Source organism: Oncorhynchus masou, unplaced genomic scaffold, assembly GCF_036934945.1.
Source record: "Oncorhynchus masou masou isolate Uvic2021 unplaced genomic scaffold, UVic_Omas_1.1 unplaced_scaffold_5239, whole genome shotgun sequence".
Lineage (NCBI taxonomy): Eukaryota > Metazoa > Chordata > Actinopteri > Salmoniformes > Salmonidae > Oncorhynchus > Oncorhynchus masou.
Genome location: NW_027011647.1, coordinates 1 through 7,500, shown reverse-complemented (window position 1 = coordinate 7,500; position 7,500 = coordinate 1).

Here is a 7,500-nt window from a genome sequence, read left to right as displayed (position 1 = left end):
GGTTAACACACCCTGTCCTAACCACCTGTCCTCTCCCATCTCTTATCTGTCGTGTGGTTAACACACCCTGTCCCAACTACCTGTCCTCTCCCATCTCTTATCTGCCGTGTGGTTAACACACCCCTGTCCTATTACCTGTCCTCTCCCATCTCTTATCTACCGTGTGGTTTATACACCCTGTCCTATGCACCTGTCCTCTCCCATCTCTTATCTGCTGTGTGGTTATCAGTTCTCTCTAGAGGTCACCTCTTCATTTTAAGAACAGCCCAAAACAAGCACAGTATAGTCTCTCTCTCTGTCACTTCCTGTGTGTGTGTTCGTGTGGACTCAGCTACCTTGTCCCCTCTTTCTATGTGCCTTTCTTTCTATTTCATTTTCTGTTCACTCACCGTCTCTCTCTCTCCTCTAACTGTGCAATGGTCTCCTCTCTCTCTCTCCTCTAACTGTGCAGTGGTCTCCTCTCTCTCTCTCTCTCTCTCTCTCTCTCTCTCTCCTCTAACTGTGCAGTGGTCTCCTCCTCTCTCTCTCTCTCTCTCTCTCTCTCTTTCCTCTAACTGTGCAGTGGTCTCTCTCTCTCTCTCTCTCCTCTAACTGTGCAGTGGTCTCCTCCCTTTCTCTCTCTCTCTCTCTCGGTCTCCTCTCTAACTGTGCAGTGGTCTCCTCTCTCTCTGTCTCTCTCTAACTGTGCAGTGGTCTCCTCTCTCTCCTTTAACTGTGCAGTGCTCTCCTCTCTCTTTCTATCTAACTGTGCAGTGGTTTCCTCTCTCTCTGTTTCTCTCTAACTGTGCAGTGGTCTCCTCTCTCTCTCTGTCTCTCTAACTGTGCAGTGGTCTCCTCTCTCTCTCTCCTTTAACTATGCAGTGCTCTCCTCTCTCTCTCTCTCTCTCTGTCACGTGCCTCTCAGGTTTCAAGAGGAGGAAAGCCATTCTGCAGTCAGCCATGCCAACATCTCCTCCCCTCTATAGAGTTCACAGTGAATGAACAGGCCAGGCTTCCTCAGGGCCAGAGTCTACAGTTACCAGAGACGATATTTCCTCCTAAGAGCTTGACCTTTAAATGTTTCATTTCATCAACGGTATAGTACAGCTTGATACGCTTTTTTGTCTCCTCAACTACCTCTCCCTGTCTTACTCTATCCTCACTGGCCCCTCCACTGGGCAGAGTACGTGTCTGGTGGAGAGAAGTGTGTGTGTGTGTTTAAGAGATGTGTGTTGGTGAAAGAGAGAGAGTGAGTGTTGTTCATGGATGTGTGTTATCTATGCAGCGTGTTCACACACAACGTTGGTACTCCTCACAGCTGAGTGACAAAGCGTGGGCAGAGACACCACTGAATAGGTCTCCTCCTCACTAAAAATACATCTCTTGCTACTCTCCTTATTTCTGGCTCACTCTCTCATCTTTAGTCTTTTCCAAACAAACTCTATTTTTTTATCATTTTCCCTCTCTTTCTCCTACTAGCCTTTTCTCTCTGTAACACAATGAGAGGTTTGAGGTTAACTTCCTGGTGTTCATCTTATTACCTCTTTCTCTTCTCTCCTCTCTTTCTCTTTCTCTCTCTCCTCTCTTTCTCTCTCATCTCTCTACTCTCTTTCTCTCTCCTCTCTTCTCTCTCTCCTCTTCTCTCGCCTCTCTTTCTCTCTCTCATTCTTTTTTTTTGTAAAAATGACAATTGCAACAATACTGAATGAACAATGAACACTTTTATTTTAACTTAATATAATACATATTATGGGTTTTGGATGGGTGTACTTAAGGTGATTCCACAGGTGGTGGTATGTTCTGATTTAGCCGTTGTTGACTCATGCATACATCTTTATCACAAATAAGACACCTTGTGTTTTCCTGGTGCAAATTCCATGTAACAGTCCCACACTGGTGCTCTGCTTTTCTCACATCTGTAAACACACACAGCTCTGAAGCAACAATGATACTGAAGAGTCTGCTTAGGAGACAAATACTCTCAACTGTTTGAATAAATTTAAGTTAACTGTGATGAATGTTGAAAACAAAAACTGTCATTTCTATATGCAGGAAATCCTATTTTAATAATGGACATGGTAAGAATTGACTACCAAAGTGCGTAGTCATATTTCCCATGATCATTCAGAGATCCTCACTGAACTCTGGAGAGAGTTTGCTGCACTGAAAGTAAAGGGGCTGAATAATTTTGCACGCCCAATTTTTCAGTTTTTGATTTGTTAAAAAAGTTTGAAATATCCAATAAATGTCGTTCCACTTCATGATTGTGTCCCACTTGTTGTTGATTCTTCACAAAAAAATACAGTTTTATATCTTTATGTTTGAAGCCTGAAATGTGGCAAAAGGTCGCAAAGTTCAAGGGGGCCGAATACTTTTGCAAGGCACTGTATAAGCAAAGATATGTTGACAAACGTTACCTTATCCTAGTGAGATTACACGGGTATCAAAACGCAGAGGTGGTTTACACCGAAACAGACCTTATTGGAAGTAGATCAAGACATTCTCTATGGAAGACATGAACAGAGGCGGTTTAAGCCTGTACGAAACACAGACCTTATTGGAAGTAGATCAAGACATTTTCATGGAAGACATGAACAGAGTCGGTTTAAGCACGAACACAGACCTTATTGGAAGTAGATCAAGACATTCTCTATGGAAGAAAAGAACAGAGGCGGTTTAAGCCTGTACGAAAACACAGACCTTATTGGAAGTAGATCAAGACATTTCCCTATGGAAGAAAAGAACAGAGGCGGTTTAAGCCTGTACGAAACACAGACCTTATTGGAAGTAGATCAATACATTCTCTATGGAAGACATGAACGGTAAAATAACAAAGGAACCCCTTTCAAGTTCAGCCGCAAGTTTATACAGGAATGACAACGCGTCGACTATTTCTCTCTAAACCATATACCCTTTGACTATTACAAGCCTGCTGCTGCCTACCACCCCTCAGTCAGACTGCTCTATCAAATATCAAATCATAGACTTAACTATAATAAACACACAGAAATACGAGCCTTAGGTCAAATCCGGAAACCATCACCTCGAAAACAAAATGTTTATTACGTTCCGTATTTTATCTAAAGGGTGGCATCCATGAGTCTAAATATTCCTGTTACATTGCACCATCTTCAATGTTATGTTATAATTACGTACAATTCTGGCAAATTAGTTGGCAAAGAGCCAGGCGGCCCACACTGTTGCATATACCCTGACTGTGTGCAGTGAACGCAAGAGAAGTGACACAATTTCACCTGGTTAATATTGCCTGCTAACCTGGATTTCTTTTAGCTAAATATGCAGGTTTAAAAATATATACTTCTGTGTATTGATTTTAAGAAAGGCATTGATATTCATGGTTAGGTACACATTGGAGCAACGACAGTCGTTGATTGATTGTTTTTTATAAGATAAGTTTAATGCTAGCTAGCACCTTACCTTGACTTACTGCATTCACGTAACAGGCAGCCTCAGGTGGTAAACAGGTGGTTAGAACATTGGACTAGTTAACTGTAAGGTTGCAAGATCAAATCCCCAAGCTGACAAGGTAAAAATCTGTCGTTCTGCCCCTGAACAAGGCCGTTAACCCACCGTTCCTAGGCCGTCATTGAAAATAAGAACGTGTTCTTAACTGACTTGCCCAGTTAAATAAAGGCGTAAAAAAATATAATTTCAAAAATTAGAATCTGCAAAATTGGCGCCCAAAAATACCGTATTTCTGATCGCTATGAAAACTTGAAATCAGCCCTAATTAATCGGCCATTCCGATTAATCGGTCAACCTCTAGCGCGCACACACACACACACACACACACACACACACACACACACACACACACACACACACACACACACACACACACACACACACACACACACAACCTCTCTCAAACACACAAGCACACACACAAGCAGACAATTGTGTTATATGGTTGATGAGGTTGTCAGGTTTCCTCTGTGTTATATGGTTGTTATGAGATTGTCATGGTTTCTCCGTGTTATATGGTTGTTATGAGGTTGTCATGGTTTCCCAGTGTTATATGGTTGTGATGAGGTTGTCAGGTTTCCTCTGTGTTATATGGTTGTTATGAGGTTGTCATGGTTTCTCTGTGTTATATGGTTGTGATGAGGTTGTCATGGTTTCTCCGTGTTATATGGTTGTGATGAGGTTGTCATGGTTTCTCTGTGTTATATGGTTGTGATGAGGTTGTCATGGTTTCTCTGTGTTATATGGTTGTGATGAGGTTGTCATGGTTTCTCCATGTTATATGGTTGTGATGAGGTTGTCAGGTTTCCCGTGTTATATGGTTGTCATAGTTTCTCTGTGTTATAAGGTTGTTATGAGGTTGTCATGGTTTCTCTGTGTTATATGGTTGTGATGAGGTTGTCGGTTTCTCCGTGTTATATGGTTGTGATGAGGTTGTCATGGTTTCTCTGTGTTATATGGCTGTGATGAGGTTGTCATGGTTTCCTCTGTGTTATATGGTTGTGATGAGGTTGTCATGGTTTCTCCATGTTATATGGTTGTGATGAGGTTGTCAGGTTTCCCTGTGTTATATGGTTGTCATAGTTTCTCTGTGTTATAAGGTTGTGATTATGTTGTCAGGTTTCCCTCTGTGTTATATGGTTGTGATGAGGTTGCCATGGTTTCCCTGTGTTATATGTTTGTGATGAGGTTGTCATGGTTTCTCAATGTTATATGGTTGTGATGAGGTTGTCAGGTTTCTCTGTTATATGGTTGTGATGAGGTTGCCATGGTTTCTCTGTGTTATATGGTTGTGACGATGTTGTCATGGTTTCTTCTGTGTTATATGGTTGTGATGAGGTTGTCATGGTTTCTCTGTGTTATATGGTTGTGATGAGGTTCTCATGGTTTCTCTGTGTTATATGATTGTGATGAGGCTGTCATGGTTTTCTCTGTGTTATGTGTTATATGATTGTGATGAGGTTGTCATGGTTTATGTTATATGTTTGTTATGAGGTTGTCATGGTTTCTCTGTGTTATATGATTGTGATAAGGTTGTCATAGTTTCTCTGTTTTATGTGTTATATGATTGTGATGAGGTTGTCAGGGTTCCCTCTGTGTGACGCGTGTTCAGAGAATGCAAGAGGAAGAGACACTCCAAGGAGGAGAGAAATATATGCGCGCACACACACACACACACACACACACAGTCCCTCAGCTTGCCTTCTCTGCAGACTGTATTTCTAATCAGGATGGCAGAGGACACCCCACTGTCTCTTCCCTGCTCACGCTGGCTCCTGGCTCACTCTGTGTGTGTGTGTGTGTGCGCACGAGTGAGTGAGTGAGTGAGTGAGTGAGTGAGTGAGTGGAGTGAGTGAGTGAGTGAGTCAGAGTGTCTATATTACATATCAGGTTTGTTAGTATTTGCAGTCTGACAAAAATAGACTGCCTCTCTGACACAACACAGACAACCCCCCCCTCTCTCTGTCTCTCTGTGTCTCAAATCCCTCCCTCTTTCTTTTCTCTCTACCTTCTTCATCTCCATATCTTCACTCCATTTCCCCCTACCTTCGATTAACATCCCTCTCTCATCTCCCCTCCCCTCTCTCATATCCCCTCCCCCTCTCTTATCTCCCCTCCCCTCCCCTCTCTTATCTCCCCTCCCCTCTCTCCCTCTCTCTCATCTCCCCTCCCTTCTCTCATCTCCCCTCCCCTCCCCTCCCCCTCTCCTCTCTCTCATCTCCCCTCCCCTCCCCCTCTCCTCTCTCCCCTCTCTCATCTCCCCTCCCCTCCCCCCTCTCCTCTCTCTCATCTCCCCTCCCCTCCCCTTTCTCATCTTCCCTCCCCTCCCTCTCTCATCTCCCCCTCCCCTCTCTCATCTCCCCTCCCCTCCCCTCTCTCATCTACCCTCCCTCTTCTCCCCTCTCTCATCTACCCTCCCTCCTCTCTCTCATCTCCCCTCTCTCATCTCCCCTCCCCTCCCCTCTCTCATCTCCCCTCCCCCCTCTCCTCTCTCTCATCTCCCCTCCCCTATCTTCCCTCCCCCTCCCCTCTCTCATCTCCCCTCCCCTCCCCTCTCCTCTCTCCCCCTCTCTCATCTCCCCTCCCCTCTCTCATCTCTCCCTCTCTCATCTCCCCTCCCCTCTCTCATATCCCCTCCCCTCCCCTCTCTTATCTCCCCTCCCCTCCCCTCTCTCCCCTCTCTCATCTCCCCTCCCCTCTCTCATCTCCCCTCCCCTCCCCCCTCTCCTCTCTCCCCTCTCTCATCTCCCCCTCTCCTCCCCCTCTCCTCTCTCCCTCTCTCATCTCCCCTCCCCTCTCTCATCTCCCCTCCCCTTCCCCCTCTCCTCTCTCTCATCTCCCCCAACCCTCCCTTTCTCATCTTCCCTCCCCTCCCTCTCTCATCTCCCCTCCCCTCCCCTCTTTCATCTACCCTCCCCTCCTCTCTCTCATCTCCCCTCCCCCTCTCTCTCTCATCTCCCCTCCCCTCTCTCATCTCCCCCTCCCCTCTCTCATCTCCCCTCCCCCTCTCCTCTCTCATCTCCCCTCCCCTATCTTCCCTCCCCTCCCCTCTCTCATCTCCCCTCCCCTCCCCCTCTCCTCTCTTCCCTCTCTCATCTCCCCTCCCCTCTCTCATCTCCCCCTCCCCTCCCCCCTCCTCTCTCCCCTCTCTCATCTCCCCTCCCCTCTCCCCTCCCCTATCTTCCCTCCCCTCCCCTCTCTCATCTCCCCTCCCCTCCCTCTCTCATCTCCCCCTCTCCCTCTCTCCCCTATCTTCCCTCCCCTCCCCTCTCTCATCTTCCCTCCCCTCCCCTCTCTCATCTCCCCTCCCTCCCCCTCTCTCATCTCCCCTCCCCTCTCTCATCTCCCCTCCCCTCCCCTCTCTCATCTCCCCTCCCCTCTCTCCATGACGTTTTCTCCTTTCCAGAGTGGTTGCCTTCACAGAGGATATCCCCTCCTCTCTTCCTCTCTCATCTCCCCTCCCCTCTCTCATCTCCCCTCCCCTCTCTCCATGACGTTTTCTCCTTTCCAGAGTGGTTGCCTTCACAGAGGAGATCCCCTCCTCTCTCCCCTCCCCTCCCCTCTCTCATCTCCCCTCCCCTCTCTCATCTCCCCTCCCCCTCCCCCTCTCCCTCTCTCTCATCTCCCCTCTCCCTCCCCCTCTCCTCTCCCCTCCCCTCTCTCATCTCCCCTCCCCTCCCCCTCTCCTCTCTCTCATCTCCCCTCCCCTCCCCTTCTCTCATCTTCCCTCCCCTCCCCTCTCTCATCTCCCCTCCCCTCTCTCATCTCCCCTCCCCTCCCCCTCTCTCATCTACCCTCCCCTCCTCTCTCTCCCCTCCCCCTCTCTCATCTACCCTCCCCTCCTCTCTCTCATCTCCCCTCCCCTCTCTCATCTCCCCTCCCCCTCTCTCATCTCCCCCTCTCTCATCTCCCCTCCCTCTCTCATCTCCCTCCCCTCCCCCCCCTCCTCTCCTCTCTCTCCCTCTCTCACCTCTCCCCTCCCTCCCTCTCCCTCTCTCCCCTCTCTCATCCCCCCTCTCCTCTCTCCCCTCCCCT